Source organism: Gossypium hirsutum, chromosome D11 (genome assembly GCF_007990345.1).
Source record: "Gossypium hirsutum isolate 1008001.06 chromosome D11, Gossypium_hirsutum_v2.1, whole genome shotgun sequence".
NCBI lineage: Eukaryota > Viridiplantae > Streptophyta > Magnoliopsida > Malvales > Malvaceae > Gossypium > Gossypium hirsutum.
Genome location: NC_053447.1, coordinates 31,843,187 through 31,867,609, shown reverse-complemented (window position 1 = coordinate 31,867,609; position 24,423 = coordinate 31,843,187). Strand labels below are relative to the sequence as shown.

Here is a 24,423-nt window from a genome sequence, read left to right as displayed (position 1 = left end):
TCTTCTTTTATATATTTTAGTATTATTTTTTAAAAGAATTGGGTTGATGTATTTTTAAAATCGAATTAAGTTAAATACTTAGAATAAAATTTGTTACTTGAAATTAATAATGTTTTTTTTAAATTGGTATATGATTTTTTTTGTCAAAATTGGATAAAAATATTATGAAATCTCTTGTATTGAGTGTCAAATTACATTTTTCCTACTCTACTGTTAAAAATTTCAGTCATTTTTATTATTAAGAACTGAAATGACTAATTGAATAAATCAAAGTGACATGTAGTATACCATGTGTACTTTCTGTTGATGTATAGAGACCATTTTTTCTAGTAGAAATGGATGGATTTTTTAACAGAAGAACCAATTAACTCTTTATTCCAATGTACATCGATTAATTTATCAACTTTTTTAATAAATAGAATAAAATCCAATCTAATTCATAATAGAAAAATCTTCATGATACTTTTTACCGTAGAACTCTACTATTGCTATACATATTACTCAAGATGTTAACTCGATTAGTTTTTGGCTTATGTAACGACGTGAACCATTCACCATGCAACGCGTGGATTATTTTTAATGCCATGTCATTTTTATAATTTTTATAACTGGATTAATATACAAATTTGTCACTATACTTTAGATAAAATTAAAATTTACTATTATGCTTTAGTTTTGTTGATACTTGTCATTGTACTCTTAAATTAATAGTCAATTTACTTTTTTTTTTAACTGAATTTTGTCACTTAAGTTTTATTTGAATGAATTTTGAACTAAAGCTTGATTTTTTTATTAAATTTTACTATTCGATTTTAATTTAAATTAACCTGAGTTACATTTAATAAAAATATTTTAAATATTTTATTTAAATAGTAAAATAATTAATTAATTAACATAATATTAAATATTAATAAAATTGTTATTTATAAAAAATAAAGTATTTCTTTTTATATATTTTAAAAACTTACAAGTCTTCCTTCCATTAAATGATCGAAGTTAATTTATAATTTTTAATAATTTTACAAAGTAACTTAATTGTTACTATTAAAAAAATACTTTTTCAAATTTTGTTTTTAAAATGATAAAATTTTATTTAGAAAACTAAAGTTGGTGGTAAAATTAATTAAAATTAAAAAATAATAAGAAAAAATAAAGAAGTTAAATATAATAAGAAAAAAAGGAAAATAAAGAAGTTAAAAAAAGAGAATAAATTAACCTCGACTTTTTTATAAAAATATTCAAAAAAAATTATCATTTATAAAAATGATCCGCTTTTACAATTATGTATATAAATAATTTGAAATGAATAGTGAACATGGGTGGTGTCAATTTCATTGGCGCCACCACCCTCCCACGTCAGCCAATGATTGACCAGTAAAATAAAAAACAATTGTTCTGAGTGGTGCCAATGGATATGGCGTCACCCGCATAAATACCAAATACTTGTACCCGTATTAGTTGTATTTTGTGGAAGTGAAAAAAAATTTTGGGTGGTGCCAATTAGGGATGTTCATTCGGTTAACCGACCCGAAATAATATTAACCGAATTAACCGACCTTTCAAAATTTTTAACCGTTAACCGAACCGAAATTTTTTTTAAAAAAATTAACAAAACCGAAATTTTTTCGGTTAATTCGGTCGGTTAACGAATTAACCGAAAATTATATATTTTTTATTTTTGGTTAAAAATTAACCGAATTACTCGAATTACCAAAATTAACCGAATTAATCGGATTACCCGAATTAACCGAATTGAATCACTACATAATTAAATTATTTTTAGACTTTTAGAGCACGTTTGGTTCGCTGTAATAGAATAGAGGCGTAATAGCAAATCAATTGTTTGGTTGAATGTAATGGAATAGAGGCGTAATAGTATTCTTGTGTTTGGTTGAATGGAAAAAAACTAAAATGACTAGAATACCCTTAGCAGAAATTTGTTTAGGTAAATGATTATTGTTATTGTTATTAAATTTTAATAAGATTATTAATATCAATAATAAATAATTTAATCATATTTTAACATAATTATTATTAAATATATTTTAATTAAAATATATAATTTAATAAAATTCTTAATAATCAATATTCTTATATGAATTTACTCAAATCATAATATATGATACTATAAAATATAATTTAACATAATTATTATTAAATATATTTTAATTAAAATATATAATTTAATAAAATTCTTAATAATCAATATTCTTATATGAATTTACTAAAATCATAATATATGATACTATAAAATATAATTTGAAATAATTATTATTAAATATATTTTAATTAAAATATATGATTTAATAAAATTCTTAATAATCAATATTCTTATATGAATTTACTAAATCATAATATATGATACTATAAAATATAATTTGAAAAAATTATTATTAAATATATTTTAATTAAAATATATGATTTAATAAATTTAAAATAATTATTACTAATAAATTTTCTTATATGAATTTGTATAATTTAAAATAATTATTATTAAATATAATTTAATAATATTATATAATTTCATAAAATTCTTGATAATAAATTTTCTTATATGAATTTATATAATTTAAAATAATTAATATTAAAAATAATTTAATAATGATATATAATTTCATAAAATTCTTAATAATAAATATTCTTATATGAATTTACTAAAATCATAATATAACTTGAGAATTATATTCTGCATAAACATAATTAACTTATATTAACAAAAGGTTAGATGAAAATGAAATTCTACATCATAATCCATATGTTATATAGTTTTACAACATCAAAAAGTTTGAACATTGATTTTTAATGGTCAGAAAGAAATCTTCTGACCCATTCCAATCGCGCATCAGAAGGTAAACTAAAGAAAACGAGCATTTAAGTTCGATGATCTGGAATTTTACTCAAAGCTCGATACCGCTCATCGACGGTTAAACCTTCAATTTCCCATAAGGTTGAATATAAATTTGTAGCTTTCTCTTAGATGATCTGGAATTCTTTTGACTTCTGTTGAACTACCACATTGGAGGCAATACTCCTACTGATTTCTTCGCCAATGGCCCGCATGTTTTCGGCCAATAAAGTGGCAGCCTCATTAAATGAAGAAGACATATTATCACGAGCATCAGATTTCTTCTTTTTCTTGTTTGAAGATGAGGAACCCCCTTGGTTTCTATCTCGTCGCGGCTCCGTAGCAGAAACATCCATGTCATCCAAAGAGACATCAGCTTCGCAGTCATAGAATGAGTTTCTTTCTTCATTCATATCTGTAGTAGGTACACCCTCAGCATTTATTTCTTCAAGAACATCAGCAGCTGTTTGAGCATCTTTCCCAGTCGCTCGATCTCTTGCGTATATGGCAGTAAGCTGGTCGTAGTAAGGGAAAGTACGATGTCTGAATTGAGCGGCTTCTTTGTGACTCTAAAAAAATGAGGAAATCATATTAATTATAAGTTTGGTAAAAGTAAGATAATAAAGACTTGAAATAATTCTTACCTTTAAATAGGAGTCCTAAACCGCATCTTCAGCAACAATGAGCTGCCCATGCTCGTCCCAACCAAAACCGCTATTGTTTTGGCCATTAAGCATGTCATACACGATTGACCCCTCCCTTTTTAGTAACCTAATCCTCGATTCAATATTAGGTTTCGCCTTCAACATTGCATTTGGTAAAGCCTTTTCTAGCATTTTTTCCAACTCGTTTAAATAACCGGCTTTGAACCCGGTATCAGTATTAAATTTTCCAACATTGTGCAAGTCCACCATGCAGGAAACCAATGCTGCATCTTCTTCTGGAACCCATTTTCTTTTGGTTCCTCGAAAAGCTTGAGAAAAAGCATTTGATTCTGGAACACCTAACATAATTATCTTAAGAAAAAAAACAAATTATATTAATTACTATTAATATCATGAATCAAAAGGTGAACACTTTATAAAATTATAATTAAGTTCAATATCATGAATCAAAAGCTCAATATTAAATTTAAAATTATAACACATGCTGAATGAAAAGAAATTAAATTATAATTCAACAAGTTTAGTACAATACAAAAATCAATTCAAACACCACCAAAGTTTCACAAACTAGATACATAAAATAACATAAACAAATTAACTCAAACTCATTTTGTCCCTAAACCTAACTAATTTCTAGATGCTTGCCATTCATTGAACATTTGGTTGGCTAGTTCCATCCTCCAAGTAGCCCAAGCATCCGATGGATGTATATTTGCGATATTCGGTTCATCGTCATCCACCACATTACTAGGTAATCCTTTTTCCACATTCGCTTCAATAGGATCAATACTCATATGGGTTCGAATAAAATTATAGAGCAAACAACATGCAATAATAATTCTATTGTGCACCCTTACAGGATAGAATGATGGACTCCTAAGTATTCCCCATCTAAGTTTTAATAACCCAAAGCATCTTTCAATAACATTACGTGCTGAGGCATGTTTCATATTAAAAAACTCTTGCGGAGAACTTGGTTGGTAACCCTGACGCCACTCGTTCAAATGATATCGTTGTCCTCTAAAAGGTGCAAGAAATCCCTCACAATTTGTGTATCCAGCATCAACTAGATAATAACAACCTATAATATATATTTTTTAAAATGATTAATTCAGCACAAAAAGTTCGATCTTAATGAATAATTCAAAGTCCTCTAACTATCCACTTTACCATGAGGAACTTTTAGTCCATGTCTTCTACTAATGACACCTCAAAGAACCCATCCATCGGCAACTGAACCTTTCCAACCAGGAAGAACATAAACAAATGTTGGACCCTTTTCGCGTTCGATATCTAGGTTTATCAACTGTTGGAACCCTAATCTTGACGTGGGTTCCATCAAGAGCACCTAAGCAATTCTATATCACATGATATAAAACCTTGAGTTAGAATACTAATTTAAATCTAAATCAACTAAATGTTGTACAAGCTATATATAAAACTCAATCCAATACTTTAAACCATTTCCACCTTGTGTCAGAAGAATCAGCTGTAATTGGCTCTGCCTTTTTAAATAACACATCTTGTAAGCGTATGACAACATTTAAAACACTATGAAATGCTCTGCTAACAGTTTCCCTGGACCTTCTAAAGTGATGCTTGATAACTCGATTTTTCAGGTGATGAGAGATGATATGTAAAAACATTGCCACTTGCTCATCAACAAGCATGTTTCTTGACAACTTCAATCCCCCTAACGATTCTAACATCTCACATAGTTTAAAAAAGACAGTTCTATTCATCCTAACTTGTTTAATACAGGTCTCGTCACTAGCATATACAAGCCTTTTCACATAATCCTGTTTTGCATAAAAATCTAAGGTATAGGACCTAATCCTTGGTCTATAAGTATGTAGGCTAAGGCTAGCACCCATTGTAAATAAGAACCAAATCGCAATTCTACAGATTTCCAACCATATTGTCAATGCAATATCAATTCTTTTACGCCTCACACTTTGTGCAATTAAAGGCAGACGAGCCATTACTGCAACATATTAAAATTAGAACACACTATCAAAGAATTGAAGTTACAATTACACATTATAACTAAACTCATTATAATTTAAAATTATAAAGCATGTTCAAAGTTTGAACATTGATTAGTTTATTTATTGATGATTAGTTTAATTAAGGTTTTCTAATTTTAAAACAAATAAAATAAAGAATGAGGATTTGGTTTAATAATGAAATTGAAGTTTTAAAACTTTTATAACATTTTAAATTTAAATTTCATTTCGTATAAATATATTGATTAGTTTATTAAAGCATGTTCAAAGTTTGAACATTGATTAGTTTGAACATTTAAATTTAAATTTAATTTTCATTTCGTATAATGAAATTGAATGTTTAATAAAGCATGTTCAAAGTTTGAACATTGATTAGTTTATTTATTGATGATTAGTTTAATTAAGGTTTTCTAATTTTAAAACAAATAAAATAAATAATGAGGATTTGGTTTAATAATGAAATTGAAGTTTTAAAACTTTTATAGCATTTTAAATTTAAATTTCATTTCGTATAAATATATAACTGTTTTTTTGTAAATTTAATCTCATTTACATCTACAAATAATTATTAAAATATAGTATTGTATTTGCAATTATGATTGTGAAAGAAACAATAATTACACTTTTTTCGATATTTTGTGCTAAAGTTGAATTTATGGGGAAAAAGTAGGTTTGATATTTAAATTGACTTAATTTCACTTTCAACTTCTTCTAAATGCTACTATTGACATGTGTTATAGTTAAAATTCGTTAATGTGATATTTTGAAATTAAAAAAAATTCACTTCATAATTATATAAAAATAATATTATAATGAATTCGAATTAAACAAAAAAAAATTTAATATTATTATCAAGTTTAAAAATTAACGTTAGCATTTTAATCGGTTAAAGTATCTAGGCTAATATTGGTGTACCAAATTATATTAAAAATTAAAATATAAAGATTGAATCTTAAATTTGAACATTATATAAGCATCGAAATTGAAATTTGAAATTATAGTCTTATTATATCCTTACATTCACAACAAAGAATTTCAGCAAAACCAAAGTAACATGAATACAAACAAGCAAAATAGAAGGAATTCATTCAAACTTGTGCTTTAAAATTGTAGTGCACACTCAGCTTCATAAAGGAAAAAAAAGAAAAGGGAAAATCTGGAAATAATACCTTTTCCTTTATGATAAGCTTGCAACCTTCAACAGGATCAAAACCAGGAGGCATATTTCCACTTGGGATTGGCTCTATCTGCAGAATAGAAAAGTTTCATGGATTGTGATGCGCAAGTCCAGTATGACAATTGAAAAAAATAAGGTAAAATTGAAAAAAACATGAAGCTGAAGATCTGTTGTTAATTGTGATGCACAAGACCAGTATTACAATTTCAGATACTGGAGACAACAGAATAGATACCTAAGCAGAAAAGACCAGATTGTGTAAACATTCCATCCAGGTAACTAGAAACATACTTTTTCATATTAAGGTGAGCAAAGAGAACGAATCAAGCACATAAGTTTTCAAGAAAAAAACATAACATCAGGATATATAGTTCAAATACAAAAGAAGTACAATTATTACATGGGTTGACTAGCAATTACTTGAGGTAGCCTTGGTTAGTATTACAGCATTAAACTTGAATAACTTGGGAAGAAGCAGCAAAACATTGATATAAACTGTTCTAAATGCAGCACATAATCAAATTACCCAATGCAAGTAAGAAAAACAGACTACTTTATGAGTCTTTTTTTTTAACAGTTTCTTTATAGATATTGTCAGCACTGCTATTTACTTGTTATCTGCTAAAAGTCATTATATGAATTTTCATTTTCATTTTCATTTCTCATGGTTAGTACTTAAAGTGATAGTTTCTCAACTTCAATGTGGATTTGCAATTTTTTTAGTGGACAGGTAATGACCCAAATGTGAACTATTTAATTGCTAGCAGGTGAAGGTTTGTTTTGTCCTTCAAGAAGCAAAGGAAAATATGCTGATAAATCACACTTGTGGTAAAATTGCATTTAGTTGATTCAAACATAAAAGCAAGTCAGATCATATCACATGGCAAAAAACTATGACTAAAGTTGTGTATCAAATACTTTATCTCATAACAGGTTAGTCTAAAGTTTAGGTCCTATCAAATAGACACTAATCTATACACCCAGCTATAGTTTGATTTTATAGATCATCATACAGCAAAAACTTGTCAAACTGAAACAAAAAATCAAAGCAATTAGTTTTTTGTTGTTCCAACATAGAGATCGGACAACTACAACATAACATTAAATGTTGAAAAGTCAACAAAGGTAGGAAGCAACTTGTTAAAAAGGTTAAGCAAGTTGCACCGAATGTTGAAAAGTTGAATGGGATAATTGCAATTTTGGTCCCTAATTTTTTAGGCCATTTGCAAGTTAGTCCCTGAACCTCAACTATAAATAGGCCTTTTCATTTTTCATTTCAACCATCCCAACCAATCTTTCTCTCTTAGTTTTCTCTCTTCTCCCATTTGAGAATTCTTAAGGAATTCTATTTGTTTGTAATATTTTGGAGATAGTAAAGTTATCATCTGGTGTTAGTGCCCGAGGACGTAGGTATAATTTACCGAACCTCGTTAAATCTCTTGTGTTCTTTCTTGTCCTATTTTTCTTTCAATATTTGAGGGTATAATAGTAGTATTTAATTGTGCTATTAAATTACTATAGAAGGGATATTCTGTCTAAGGAAAGACTTGGTATTTAAGAGATCCATGTGATCCACCTCTCTTCCCTGGGAATTGAACTTTGTGTGATTTTTTAGTACAATAATTTACACGCTTCCGACCCTATTGGAACAACAAGTGGTATCAAGAGCCGAAGGTTAATCGTAGTATGCTCTGTGGTTGCAGTTTAAACTGATCTTCCACATCAGAAAAGATTTCCTTAGGTATATTGAAAGATTATGGAGAAAACGGTCGGTGTAGGAGCTTCAACATCGTCCATGTGGACAAGACCGACAATTGCAAATGCAAGATTGGCCGTGGAGATCTTTGATGGCACGGGCCATTTTGGTATGTGGCAAAGTGAGGTTCTAGATGCCCTTTTTCAGCAGGGTCTAGACATTGCCATTGATGAAGAGAAACCAGATGATGTACAGGAGAAAGATTGGAAGGCGATCAATCGGTTGGCATGTGGCACAATTCGATCATGCCTTTCTCGAGAGCAGAGGTATGCTTTTTCAAAGGAGACTTCTGCAAATAAGTTGTGGGTGGCACTTGAAGAAAAATTTTTGAAGAAAAACAGTCAAAATAAGCTCCACTTGAAGAAAAGACTGTTTCGCTTCACATACGTCCCAAGTACCACAATGAATGATCACATCACCAAATTTAATCAGTTAGTCACTGATTTGCTGAATATGGATGAGACATTCAAAGATGAAGATTTGGCTTTGATGCTGTTGGGGTCACTTCCTGAGGAGTTTGAGTTCCTAGAAACTACTCTACTTCATGGCAGGAGTGATATATCTCTGAGCGAAGTCTGTGCGGCCTTATACAGTTATGAACAGAGAAAGAAGGACAAACAGAAAAACTCAATCAGAGATACAGAAGCTTTAGTAGTCCGAGGTCGTTCATACACTCGGAAGAAAACTCAAAAGGGGAGATTAAAGTCAAAGTCCAGACTCGGGAAAGATGAATGTGCTTTTTGTCATGAGAAAGGCCACTGGAAGAAAAATTGTCCAAAGCTGAAGAATAAGGGAAAAGCTGCTGTAGATGCTTGTGTTGCTAAGCATGATACTAGTGACTCTGAACTATCACTGGTTGCATCATCATCGTCGCTCCATTCAGATGAGTGGATATTGGATTCGGGTTGTACCTATCATATGTCCCCTAACCGGGAGTGGTTCTCTGATTTAGTAGAACTAAATGGAGGAGTTGTTTATATGGGCAATGACAATGCCTGTAAAACTGTTGGGATAGGTTCAATCCAATTAAAGAATCAAGATGGATCAACCAGAGTTCTGACTGATGTTCGGTACGTGCCCAGTTTGAAGAAAAATCTCATCTCATTGGGAGCCTTGGAATCCAATGGTTCAGTTGTTACTATGAGAGATGGGATTTTGAAAGTGACATCTGGCGCACTTGTGATATTGAAGGGCATCAGGAAAAATAACTTGTATTACTACCAAGGTAGTACAGTTATTGGAGCAGTCGCTGCAGCTTCCGGTAACAAAGACTTGGACTCAATGCAGTTGTGGCATATGAAGTTGGGACATGCCAGCGAAAAATCCTTGCAAATTCTGGCAAAGCAAGGATTGTTGAAAGGTGCAAAGGCTTGCAAATTAAAATTTTGCGAGCATTGTGTTCTGGGAAAGCAAAAGAGAGTGAAATTCGGCATTGCGATCCATAATACAAAAGGTATTTTGGAATATGTTCACTCATATGTGTGGGGGCCTTCCAAAACACCTTCGTTGGGAGGAAAACACTACTTTGTTACTTTTGTTGATGACTTTTCCAGAAGAGTTTGGGTGTATACCATGAGAACTAAGGATGAAGTGCTTAGAGTTTTTCTTAAATGGAAAACTATGATCGAAAACCAAACTGGCAAGAAAATCAAGCGGCTTAGGACGGACAATGGAGGGGAATATAAAAGTGATCCGTTCTTCGATGTGTGCCAAGAGTATGGTATTGTTCGACACTTCACAGTTAGGGATACACCACAGCAGAATGGAGTGGCAGAGCGTATGAATCGAACATTGCTGGAGAAAGTTCGATGTATGTTGTCCAATGCTGGGTTGGGCAAGCAATTTTGGGCTGAGGCTATGACATACGCTGGCCATCTTGTTAATCGTTTGCCATCATCTGCATTAGAAAGAAAAACTCCTATGGAGGTATGGTCTGGAAAACCGGCTACAGATTATGATTCCTTACATGTGTTTGGAACCACTGCATATTACCATGTGAAGGAGTCAAAGTTAGATCCGAGGGCAAAGAAAGCTCTCTTTATGGGAATCACTTCTGGAGTGAAGGGATTTCGTCTTTGGTGCTTAAGCACAAAGAAAATGATCTGTAGCAGAGATGTTACCTTTGATGAATCTGCCACATTGAAAAAGGTAGCAGATAAAGATATTCAGACGAGCAATACTCCACAGCAGGTGGAGTGTACTCCAAAACAGGTGGAGTTTGAGCAGATGGGGATTTGCCCAGTTAATAAGTCTAATTCTCCAGCCACAATGGAGGAATTAGAGGTTGAAGAGGTTCTGACCCAAGAACCACTAAGTACACCAGAACCAGTTGCAGTTGCAAGGCCACGGAGAGAAATTCGTAAACCTGCTCGATTTACTGATATGGTGGCCTACGCCCTTCCCGTTGTTGATGATATTCCTATCACTTATCAAGAAACAATGCAAAGCTTAGAAAGTGATAAATGGAAAAGCGCCATGGATGAAGAAATGCAGTCTCTCCTGAAGAACAATACTTGGGAGTTGGCGCAATTACCGAAAGGTAAAAGGGCAATCGGATGCAAGTGGGTATTCACAAAGAAAGATGGATCTCCTAGCAAGAAGGATATTTGCTACAAGGCAAGATTGGTAGCTAAAGGCTACGCTCAGAAGGAGGGAATTGACTACAATGATGTATTTTCCCCTGTTGTGAAGCATTCCTCCATTAGAATTTTGTTGGCCTTGGTAGCACAGTTGAATTTGGAACTAGCTCAACTTGATGTTAAGACGGCTTTCTTGCATGGTGAGTTAGAAGAGGAGATCTATATGACTCAGCCAGAAGGATACACAGATGCTGGTGGTAGAAATTGGGTTTGTAAGCTTAACAAATCGCTATATGGATTGAAGCAATCCCCGAGGCAGTGGTACAAGCGATTTGATAGCTTTATGAGAAGGCAGAAGTACACAAGAAGCAAATATGACAATTGTGTATATTTGCAGAAGCTGCATGACGGATCTTTCATTTATCTATTCTTGTATGTTGATGATATGTTAATCGCTTCGAAGAGCCAAAATGAGATAGATAAGCTGAAGGCTCAGTTGAATCAAGAGTTCGAGATGAAAGATCTAGGTGAGGCCAAGAAGATTCTCGGCATGGAGATAAGTAGAGATAGACAGAGAGGCAAGCTTTGTTTGAATCAGAAGCAATATCTGAAAAAGGTATTACAATGTTTTGGTGTAAATGAAAACACAAAACATGTAAGTACCCCACTTGCTTCTCATTTGAAACTTAGTGCTCAATTATCTCCGAAAACTGAAGAAGAAAGAGAATATATGGCAAAAGTCCCATATGCTAATGCAGTTGGGAGTTTGATGTATGCGATGGTGTGTACGAGGCCTGACATTTCACAAGCTGTTGGAGTTGTGAGCAGGTATATGCATGATCCTGAAAAAGGACATTGGCAAGCTGTGAAATGGATTCTACGGTATCTTCGAAAAACCGTAGATGTTGGTTTAATTTTTGAACAGGATGAAGCACTTGGTCAGTTTGTAGTTGGATATGTTGATTCCGACTTTGCTGGTGATTTAGATAAACGTCGTTCAACTACGGGGTATCTGTTTACTCTTGCGAAAGCCCCAGTGAGTTGGAAGTCTACCTTACAGTCTACAGTAGCTGTGTCTACTACAGAGGCAGAATATATGGCAGTTACAGAAGCTGTTAAGGAGGCTATTTGGCTTAATGGATTATTGAAAGACTTGGGAGTTGTTCAAAGTCACATTAGTCTATATTGTGACAGTCAGAGTGCTATTCATTTAGCAAAAAATCAAGTCTATCATTCAAGAACCAAGCATATCGACGTAAGATATCACTTTGTGCGGGAAGTCTTTGAAAAAGGAAAAATTCTACTTCAGAAGATTCCGACAGCAGATAATCCCGCAGATATGATGACCAAGGTGGTAACAACAATCAAGTTTAATCATTGTTTGAACTTGATTAACATCCTGAGAATTTGAGCACCTTTAGGTGTATGGCGCTCGAGAGCGCATTTGGAGGCACTACAAAAGATAGCTTTATCGAATTTGGGGAGTTGAAGGAAGTATGTGAAGATGTGATTATCCTAATCAAATCTTCAAGGTGGAGATTGTTGAAAAGTCAACAAAGGTAGGAAGCAACTTGTTAAAAAGGTTGAGCAAGTTGCACCGAATGTTGAAAAGTTGAATGGGATAATTGCAATTTTGGTCCCTAATTTTTTAGGCCATTTGCAAGTTAGTCCCTGAACCTCAACTATAAATAGGCCTTTTCATTTTTCATTTCAACCATCCCAACCAATCTTTCTCTCTTAGTTTTCTCTCTTCTCCCATTTGAGAATTCTTAAGGAATTCTATTTGTTTGTAATATTTTGGAGATAGTAAAGTTATCATCTGGTGTTAGTGCCCGAGGACGTAGGTATAATTTACCGAACCTCGTTAAATCTCTTGTGTTCTTTCTTGTCCTATTTTTCTTTCAATATTTGAGGGTATAATAGTAGTATTTAATTGTGCTATTAAATTACTATAGAAGGGATATTCTGTCTAAGGAAAGACTTGGTATTTAAGAGATCCATGTGATCCACCTCTCTTCCCTGGGAACTGAACTTTGTGTGATTTTTTAGTACAATAATTTACACGCTTCCGACCCTATTGGAACAACATTAAAGTACTAGATTTCATCTGATATTCTCACTCAACAGCAATTATCACCATTTTCTTCTCTACCTTCTTCAAGCAAAAACACAGATGGACATCTCTAAAGCTTCAAGAAAAGTTTTTCATTTTCCAGAACACATGTCCTGATAAATACCCTAGGCAGTACAACTGCACTGTACCAAAAGTAAAAAGAAGAGTTTAATTATCTACACTTTGGAGTCTTCCAGGTCTCAGCCATAAAATTGAGAAATACTTGCCTAATTTCAAAGAAAAAAATGCCAGCATTTTTTCCATTAAAATGTACATTGACTTGCCCTTTTATCATGTCAAGGTTCATAAACTGTGCAGAAACAAAGCAACAAATTCGAGCATGCAAACTGCCAACACTTCTCAAGGAACCATAGTTAAATTGCAACTCTTTTCCTATGCAACAGAGGAGTTGCTTGAATGTCATTCTAAAGCTGGAGAAACTTTCTAGAGGTAGAAGAACCAATATATAACATTCATGGGTAATTAATATTAACCAGCTGCCACCACATTCAATACCCAGATTGATATCATACTTGAGACTCACATTAGCACACAACTCTGCATCCCCCCCAAAAAAAATGTAACCATATCCAGCACATATTTGGACATTGATATTATGAGTACGATCCTATAAATATATGAAAAATTTTTAAAACAACTGAGTATACCCATATCCGGCACTCACCACCTAATCCTAATCAACATAACATAGACCATAATACATGAAATTATCACCTATCATCTTGGTTATGGTCAAACAATGGTGATTAATGCCTTCCAGTAACAGCAATGGTTCTGGCTACAAAAAGCCAGAAACCAATATTCTTCAATTTTCATACAACAATAAAAATCTAACACAAAGAAGAAAATATTGAAATCAAAACCATAATATTCCCACAAAACTTTGAAATCAAAGCCACCCTGCAATCAAATAGAACTCCCCAATGGAATAAAGGACTCAGACCACAACCATAAATTAGAGGAAGCTGAAGACAATGTTGAAGCAAAGATTCATACCTGAAATCAGCCTCCGATGAAGCAGGGGTTACAAAAATTACAACAAAGAAACGGCAGAGAAATAAATCCACTGAAATATAAGAAGAAAAAAAAACATTGATCTGAAACCAAAATAGAAATGAAAAGGCAAAGACAGACAAAGAAAAAGTTCAAGATTTATACATCAAAATCAGTCTCCAATGAAGCAGTGGATTTCAAAAATCATAACAAATGACAGGGAAAAATGAAAAAAGAGACCGAGAGAGAGAATCGGTAAAGAAATGGGAGGAGATTTGGATTGAAGAGATATATCTGAGGATTTGTTATGAAAGCAGAAGAAATGAGGACAGAAATTAACTCTGCAATACCGATGGAAGAAGAAGCAGATATCGATGATGACAGAAAAAGGTGAGGGTGGAGGTCGATTTCGGGTAGGAATGGAGGGTAAAACAGAGACTGATTTGGGAAGACGGACGTAATAGGGCTAATCGTCGTTTTGGGGAGGGAATAGAAAAGCAGAGAATTTAGGGAATAGGTCGGTAATGTAATAGGCGCGTAATGGGCATTACAACGAACCAAACGCCGGAATAGGTCGGTAATGTAATAGGCGCGTAATCGGGGCGTAATGGTATATCTATTACAGCAAACCAAACACGCTTTAGACTTTAGTTTTAGAATTTTATTTTTATTTATTAAATTATTTGTAATTTTTATGATTGGATTGGGTTGGGTAATTGGGTTAGGTTGAATACTTGGGTTTGGATTGGGTTTAAGTGAATAGTAGACCTATTTATATATTATAATTTTATTTATTAATTTTTTCAGTTAAACCAAAAAAATTCGGTTAATCAACCGATTTCGAACCGAATTAACCGTTAACCGAAAAATAAAAAAATAATTAACCGACTCCCAATTGAAAAAATTCGGTTAACCGACCGATTAACCGAATTCGGTCGGTTAACCGAATTTTTTCAGTTTTACCCGAATTTTGCACACCCCTAGTGCCAATTAGATTGGCGTCACCAAATGTCAGATTTTTTATGGTGCCAAATAGATTGGCGGCGTCAGTTCTCAACCCATTTTTTTTAATTATTTTTTTATTTTTTAAAAAGTAATTTTTTATTTTGTGGTGCCAATGACTTTGGTGTCACCATTGTGTATTTTTTGTGGTGCCATTGACATTGGCGTCAACGGTGTTTAAATATGCAGTTTGATTTTTTTAGTGGTGTCAAGATCATTGGAGTCACCAAATGGCTATTGAGACTTTTCTTTTGTGTTTCTGTTTATTTAGAAAAATTTTATAATTTGAAGGTATTTATTTAACAATGATCCAGTGGAGCTTGGACACCAGAAGATTTAATGGTGCTTTTCGGAAGTGTAGATTTGATTCTTTAATTTCATATGCGGTGACGATTTCAAGTAAAGATAGGGATCTCGGTTGCCAGTGATTTTTGCGGCAACGGGTTCAAATTGGTTATGTAAGTCTTTTCGTTGGTTACAGTAGGACGATAACGAGTTCAAATTAGTTATGCAACCAACGGGTGGATTATTTGGGATTCCCCGGGTCAACGGGATGTTTGAAGATCCATTGGAATCCCGGTTGAATAGCACGAGTGAGATTATCAATATCAGCAGCGTCCGAGCTGCAAATATTAGTACTGAGAAACTTGCTCGTGTTGTCATTAAACATGGCCTTTTTCAATTTGTAAGACACAATATTGTCAGTCTTGAACAAAATCGAATTCATCATTTATTTATATGTTATTAGTATTGAAAAACTTGTCCGTGTTTCCATTAAACGTGGTCGTTTATGTTTCGTTGTATTTTTTATGTTTCAGTTTTCAATCTTCTTTATTTTAAATGTAGGAAAATATAAATCACGTACTAAAGTAAGTCATTTGAAATTATTTTGTAATGTTGCCAATGTAAAATTATATTTTGTAAAATATAATTTCTGAATTATGTAAATTAATAGTTATTTGAAATGTTGCCAATGTAAAGTAATTTCTATTTAAATTATTTCCGCAATGTGAATTAATTGTTTGATAAGGGGCGTAATTAAAAAAAATAGAAACATAAGGGGGAATTGTATTTAGAGGAAAAAAGGTTTAGGATAATTAATAGCTATTTGACATATTTCCGGGGATGGTAAATAGCTGTTTAATTGGATATAATTAACAAAATGGAGAAAATAATAAAGATTAGGGTAGAGATTTAAATAGAAGAAGAAAGGAAGGATGAGGAAAAAAGAGAGTAGGAGAGGGAGTGTGGTGGAAGAAAGAAAAAAAAAAGGTACATTTACACATAAAGTAAAAAATATTTAAAAAAATCGAAAAAGAAAAGACCAAAAAATAAATAGGGAAAAATCGTGATTGACCGGTCATATTACCTCAGTCGCGTCAGTCGCGTCAGCAATGTCAGGGACGTACAAGTCGGAGTTATTGTTTATTTATTTTGAATGTGCCTCCCCTCCCACGTTCTTAGTTAGAAGAGAAGGAAGAAACAGATATTTAGCAGATTAGGAAATTTTTTGTTTTATTCATCTTAATCTATTAGTTTATAAATTTTAAAGTTAATACGATTAAAGATGTCAATTATATATTTTAATGTGTATGTATTATATTAAAGTAGTTCTTATAATGTAATATTTAATTATATTTAATTTATTAAAAAAATTATGTAAATATTAAAATATCAAAATATCTTCTTTATTTGAAGCTGTGGATCACACTATATTGAGAATAAATGAAACTACAAAGTTATTATATCACAAATTATTATTCCTAAGTGTGATATGTTTATTAAAAGTTTAGATAGAAATTAAATAAGATTTTAATTCAACTTTTGAAATAATTATATTTTAAGATCAAATTTTACCATGCTTATGAATTTTACATAAAATATCTTTAAAATAAAAATATACTCGTAATAATAATTAAATTAATAGAAGATTTTTGTGAAACGCGGGGTTTCAACAGATATGGCTTTTTTACACAATTAACTCCCAAAAATTAAATATTTATAAAAATAGTTCAATTTAAAAAATAATGATAGAAATAATCTAAAATGAACAATGGAGGCCGGTGTTGGCACTCCCTTGGCATTCAAATCAATCATTCTCCCATCATTGGCTGCTAATTGTTGGTGCTGTAAAATTTTTTTTTTGACACTGCAATAGTCGACACCTATTTATATTTTTTCTCTCATATTTTGTTTAATGTAAGTATTCTCCTGTCTAAAAAATAAATATTTATTAGGTGTCAATGTCCATGTGGCCTGCACCGCCAAAATAAATTTATTTTTTTGGTATTTTTTAGTGTCGACATTGCGGTTGTCAACACCCATGTCAGTACATTTTTTTTATCCTATGATTGTAGTGGCTAAAACAAGTAAAAATAATATTTTTTTCTATATTTTTGGGTGTTGGCACTATGGTGATCGGCACCCATGTTAGTAAAAAAACTAATTTTTTGGTGTCATGTTTCTAGTGGCTGGCATCGATTTTTTTTTGTCTATCTTCCCTTTGCTGGCACCTGTGTTAAAAAAAATTGATTTTTTTCGTGTCGACTATCTCATTCCCAACACCCAAACTGTATATTGAATTTTCTTGTGTTTTGGTTGAGTGTTTTTTTTTCTTTAACAATTCAAGAAAAAAAACAAAGTCATATCAGTGTTTTGTTAAGGAGGAAACATATTTTATTGAAGATGAATAACTAGCTGTTGTTAATGTATGTTAATTTCGATGGAGAAATGGTAAATACAGTTAAAGAAGGTTATGTATTTCAATCATGTATTTCAAAGTCACCAAAAAATAGGAATGAGATTCAATAAGCATGTAATGCTGGTAGAAATGAAATAGAAGATTAGTGCAAAGATAGCTACTCGTTGTGAGAAGAAAATGCTAAGACTGAAGTTCTTGGATGTGGAACATGTAGATGATAATGATATGGCCACAATGATCGTAATTTATTGCCCCCTAAGATCGAGAATCCCCTACCGATTGAATTATTCGCAAAGTTAGCCGATCTCGAACCTGTTCAAATTGTCATTCCAGTAAGTCAGCATTACGGATTTGATTTTGATCTTAATGTCTACTGGAAAGATCAGTCGGGCTATAGAGGGACATTACAAACACTCGAAAATCCAAACTACGGTGGATGTTCGCATAACAACCTAATCTCGGGTCCCCATCTAAATATACATCCCGAGGTGTTGGGCATCATATTAGATGGTAATGAAGGGTCCGATAATGAACGTCAGTCCCACCATAATCTTGAAGAATTTAGTGACCCCAATTTAGATAAGGTATTAGAAGATATAAACGATGAAGACGTAGTAGAGGGTCAAGATGTGCACTCCCATTTTGTCAAGAACACGAGATCTGTTATAGTTATACGGAATGATCCTAGGGCCCACATGTCGAGCATAAAACCTGATGTGGCGCTTGCATGTGAGTTCCCCAAATACCTAGATATAGTACTTGCTCACCTGATTGAGGCGGATTCGGAGGTTGGAGAGTTTTTCGTAGGTCAACAGTTTGATAATAAGAAAGACTATGTATATGTAATAAAGCGATACAACATGAAGTTGTTAGTGGACTACAAAATATTGAAGTCAACACAGACTTTATATGTTAGAGAATATTGGACGGCCGACAGCGATTATAACTGACAAGTTTGGGTTGCATTAATGCAGAGGACTCAAATATGGACAATCAGAAAATTAGAAGGGCCTTATACATGCACGATGCACGTATGATGCAAGACCACCGAAAATTGGATGCAAAAACAATCTACAACTGCATCATGTCGTCGGTAAAAAACACACCCACCATTCATATATCAGTTCTTATTGCAAACATGCAAAGCTTGATTCAACTATAGGGTGTCATACAGAAAAGGATGATGGGTAAAATAGATGGCGATGGAGCAGTTGTATGATAACTGTGATGCGTTATACAACGAACTTCAAGGGTGAATAGTTACGATGCATGAGTATGTGCCAGGTATCGTGGTTGATTTGCAAACAATATTGCCCAAAAACTTGAACGATGAAATACAACCGGGGAGACTAGTTTTCCACCAATTATTTTGGATGTTAGATCCTTGTGTTAGGGCCTTCTCCCACTACAAGTCATTGGTACAGATGGATGGTACTAGGTTTTACGATAAATATACGTAAATACTCTTGATTGCGATTATACAAGATGGTAACCAAAACATATTGTCGGTCGCTTTCGCCATCATGAAGTCTGAGAACTTTGAATCGTGGTTGTTTTCAAAAATCGAGAAAATTGTAAAGCAGGGGTTGTTTTCGAAATTGCCCAGCACCACACGGCCATGTGGTAAATCGTGTGTACCACATGACCGTGTGAAGTACACAACCATATATGATTACACAGCCTGGATTAGTAGACTATGTAGACCAGATGGGTTAACTTGTTGGGTCGTGTAGGCTTTTTGGGCCAATTTTGAGTCTCGATCAGGGGCTAATTAAGGGACTCAAAAATTGGGTCTATAGGCATTATGTAGGCCCAAAAAAGCGTAAGTTTCGGTGTACACACGTAGGTATGTGTAAAAAGTGTGCTAAGTAAGCTCTGATAAGTATAATAATGTGATATGATATGTTATAAGTTCTTCTTCGTTATGAAATCTAATATTTTGCTATTATATGTGATAAGGACATTGTATGTGTATCAATTACAAGAATGTTTTAAATGTGGAATTTGTATATGATTTGTGATCTGATAATTTTTTTAGCATGTTCTAATGTGAAAAACATGCAAGGCACATGTGCATCTGATGTTTGTTAGTATTTGCATGTACATTAGGGTAGGATATGATATGTGATGGAGGAAGTATGATTCTGGCAGTATTACTGCACCTTTTGGCAGTGTATCCATAATATTTGTTCTGGCATCTTGATTGCAATTATAGTGCCTCGACCACATATATTTGATTCTGGCGGGTTACTGCAACATTTCTGTCTGGCAGCTTAGTTGCACTTATATGAGTGGCATACCAACACGACCCTATGTGATTGGATGGATGGACTCTTTGATACGAACTCGCCTCGGTGATGATTCGAGTCGTTTTGTTTGCCCGATCGTAAAATTGAGAAGTATCATTTAACTTGGAGTTTAGTTGAGTTTAGCTAAGTATAGGCTTAAGCAAAAAGGGTTTCACAAGTTTTAAGGTAGGCTAAGGGTAGATTCGGTTAAACAAAGATATAAGAGAACTTTAAAATGGTTAATACGGATGGAAGGGATAGGCTTAAGGCAAAAGAAGAACCAATACTAAGGTGAGTATTGACCCGCACCTTATATGACACTTAAGATGGATAGAAGATAGAAGATAGGATCTTGACCCGCTATCTAGGAAGATAGGAACCAAAGATATCAAGAGGGTGAACACTACACTCGATGAAGAGTGATAAGTTCAAAAAGAAACAAAATGACACCACTAGCAAGCTAGATAAGTCAAGCTGAGTCTAAAACGAAATAAGAGAGTTGAAAAACTCACAAATGTTGTAAAACATTCAACAATGAGCCAAAAGTTTTTTTGCAACCAGAAATTAGCTAAGTATTTATAGTAGAATTCCTAAGCTAGCCGAATAGGCACTTTGGGCAGCCAAATGGACAGCATGTAGTAGCTTAAAAGAGCTGGAAGCTTTCTTGAACTTTCCTAGCATTGGAGGTGCCAATGGACAGCTTTTAGATGATGCACATTCAGTTAGAATTGATTTGGAGTGAAGGGAAGCTGACTAGACTTGTCTATGTTCGGCCAAAGAGTTTAATGAGCTGGAATTAAGTTGCCTTTATTAGTTGGAAAGCTTGTGTTTAATTAGTGATCAGCTTGAGTATTGCAATGGACATAAAGTGTGAAACCGAATACAAATAGCCCTCCATGTATGAACATAAAAAATCGAATGGGCACTCAATATGAATGGAATGTCCAGCTGGTGTGAAAACTCCTTAAGGCTGCTTGGTAAACTAAATGGTCAACTTGGGAAGAAGAAACAACAGCACTCCCTTGTCCCTTGCTGTTCCCGAAAAAGTGCTTGGAAGAGCTGAACCATCAACTCCTTGCATTTATGCCGTCCCAAGCATGTACCTACACCAAATTAAATCAACACTTAATTAAGCTTAAGACACATTAATTCGACAGCAGCTAGGATATCTTAAAATCATGCATTAAGCTAGGACATATTAAACATGTATTTAAGCTAAGACCCTAATTAAATTTAGTTGTAGCTAGACATATTAAAAACATGTAATAACTAAAACACAAATTAAATTTGGCTGTACCTAGGACACATTAAAAATATGTATTAGACTAGGACACATTTAACACTCTAATTTAACATGCTCATATTAAAGACGTATTTATTAACACTTATTTATTAACTTAAACTAACTAGTTGAATTAACTAAATGCATTCATTTTATTCCAGCAACTAAAATTGTAAGAATTAAAAATAAACTCAAAACGAGAAAACGAGCTCAATAAGCTAGGATTGAGCTGAAGTGAGCTAGATTAGGTTCAATGAGCTAAAATTCGAGCTGAAACAAGCTCAATAGGCTAGGATTGAGCTTATCAGCTTGCAAAAGATTGCAAGGCACGCCTAGGGAGCTTGACCAAGGGCGGTCTCAGGGCATGGCCATATCACTCTTGGAGTCCTAATTAGTGTGATTGGTTGGACAGAGTTAGTGTGTAGCGGATGGGGGTAGGATCAGTGTCTGCATCTGTATTTGAATTTGTGTATGCATTTGTATCTGAATTTGTTTATGCATATGTATTTGATTATGAAATCATCTGATCTCGTATATGAGAACATGTTTGAATCTGCATTTAAAAAAATATTTGTTTATGTATGTGTTTCTAATTTGTTGTTTGGGATGTGTTACATATTGGGCTTCTAGCTCACTTGTTTGTTTAATATGTTTCAGGTAGTCTTCAAATTTAGGATTGGACGGCGTGCAGGAGCTCGGATTAGTTCCTCAGCTAATCAAATATGGCGATTTACGTTAGTAATTTTTCTAGACTTTTGGGATTGTAATTTATTTTTTGGTTTTTGCGATGTTTGTTGAATTTTGATATTTTAGCGTTAAACTGCAAACTCACATGATTTACTAAACTAAAAATTTGATTTTTAAAATTAAAGCCTGGAAATTTCCGCTACAAAGATTAGGTAATCACTTAAGTGCTTTCTGTAAATAAATATATGGTTTTAACGAATGTTTGGTTTTTGTACTCAAAATGGTTTTCCAAAGTTAGTACTTTCAAAACACGCGACTTTGAATTCGAATTTTAGGTTTTAAATAAGTGTTTTCAGACTTTGGTTTTTCTAAACATCTATGAGAGTTTTGCAAAAATTTTATGCTTTCGAAACATGCATTGATTTTGGTTAAAACAAAAGCTTTGAACAAGTTAATGTACTTTCTCAAAATCCGGTCATAACTTCTAGGCTGAGTTTGGGGTGTTATAGTTTCTATTAAAAGGGTTTCTCCTTCTGGGCTTTGAAGTAAAGCCTTGGTTTTGACTATAGAATACATAGCTTTGAAGTGGAGCTGATAAACTATTACATGGATCTTGTTCATAAGAGTAACTCCAGGAAACAATCCAAAAAATGCACAATTTTGAGGAAAATGGATGGTTCTGTAGATATGTTTTTGGTCCAGTTCGGTTTGAAATTTGTTAAAGAACTTGGGCCATAAATTTCAAATTTTTTCTGGTAGGATATCAAAAGATGATGGTCCATACCAATTCTACCATTCTTGAAACCAATTTGGGAATTTGAATTTGGTACCATATTTGAAACATATGAGTCAAGAATACTTCATATATTGATCATTCATTAGGAAGGCATTGTACTAGGCCGTTTGGTAATCCCAATATGTGAAATATGGGTGGTAGTATATTTTGATGGTAAATTTGGCTGGAAATTTCTTTGGAGAACTTGGGTTTTCACCTCAATCTCTTGGTCGAAGAATTTTAACTATTTGGGCTGTTGAATGGGTGATAAAATTTGGATATTTTGGGTCTGTTTAGTGTTTGAACAACATTGATCCGGTTTGAACCAATATGTTTTCATAATTCTACTGAGGTTTTTGAGAATCTAATGGCTTAAAATGTCATCCATTGAAAAATTCTTTTACAAGAATATGTGGAGGTTTTTCTGAAAATTCTTCCTCCATGATAATTTTTTTTTTCAAAACACTTATTTGGAAAATATTGTGAGGATTTTGGGCTACTTCTTTTGAGAAAACATCCTATAGAGATGTTTCTTTTAAAATATTTTTGAGAGATTTTTGTTTGTGTAAAACAATCTCTTTATTTTTTGAAATTTTTGCTCTTTCAGCAGCAATTTGTTTGAGAGGAATTTCCTCTTTTAATTGAGAAAAGGTTGATGCCACTTCTGGGAATTGAGAAAAGGACTCAATTCATTTTTTTATTTGTGAACCAATTTCATTTGGATCATGTGCATCTTGAAGGGATGCATTTTTAGAGGATTTTTACGAGGATTATGATCTCTCATTTTCTTCTACAAGGCAAATTTCATACCATGACTTAATTGGTTTAGAGGAAATTTGAGTTTTTGTGGATGGTTCTTTTATTTTTATTTTTTCTTTTCCTTTGTCTTTGGGTTACATTTTTGAATTAAATTTCATCAAGTTAACCCTAAAATCTAAATTAAATCACATCCATTGAGTTGTATTTAACAAATTAAACATAAAATTAAAAAAAAATTAATAATTAACAACAAATTTATTTTATTAACAAAATCATAAAAATAATACAAGTACTAAATTAGACAAAAAAATTATAAGTACCGCAACATCAAATTCAAATACCAAATAATATATTAAACAATTATTTTTTATAACAAATTCAAACTTCCATTATTTAGAAAATAACATTTTCTTTCCATAAACTATATTTAAAATTTTATTTGGGGAAATTTACAGAAAAAAGCCCTTTTTTAAAAAAATTATCGAAATGGGTCAAATATTTAATTATTTACCGGAATGGTCAATTTTCCAGCAAATCGCGTCCACGTCAGCGTGATGTCAGAGGACGCGCCAGGAAATCGCGGCCACGCCAGCATGATTTGCTGACATGGCAACAAATTGCGCCCTCTAGGATGCGATTTACTGCCACGTCAGCAAAGCACGCTGACGTGGCCGCGACTTGTCCCGCGCGTGAATAGTGCTCCAACGGTCAAAATTTTGACCGTTGCCCCCCAACGGTGAAAAAAAAACTATAAATACCCCCACTCCTTTTTTT

General features: G+C 33.0%; 1 long non-coding RNA gene across 2 annotated transcripts; it reads right to left on the bottom strand.

The window, feature by feature from the left end:
- Positions 1 to 3,816: 3,816 nt before the first annotated feature.
- On the bottom strand, positions 3,817 to 14,703 carry LOC121223071 (uncharacterized). Of its 2 annotated transcripts, XR_005920427.1 has the most exons (4): positions 14,321 to 14,703; positions 14,159 to 14,228; positions 6,686 to 6,763; positions 3,817 to 3,861 (listed from the first exon to the last, which is right to left on the bottom strand). It is a non-coding gene; the product is annotated as an uncharacterized lncRNA (long non-coding RNA). The 2 variants fall into 2 exon arrangements; XR_005920426.1 differs by lacking the exon at positions 3,817 to 3,861 and having other exon boundaries at positions 6,525 to 6,763; positions 14,321 to 14,700.
- Between the last annotated feature and the right edge of the window lie 9,720 nt (positions 14,704 to 24,423).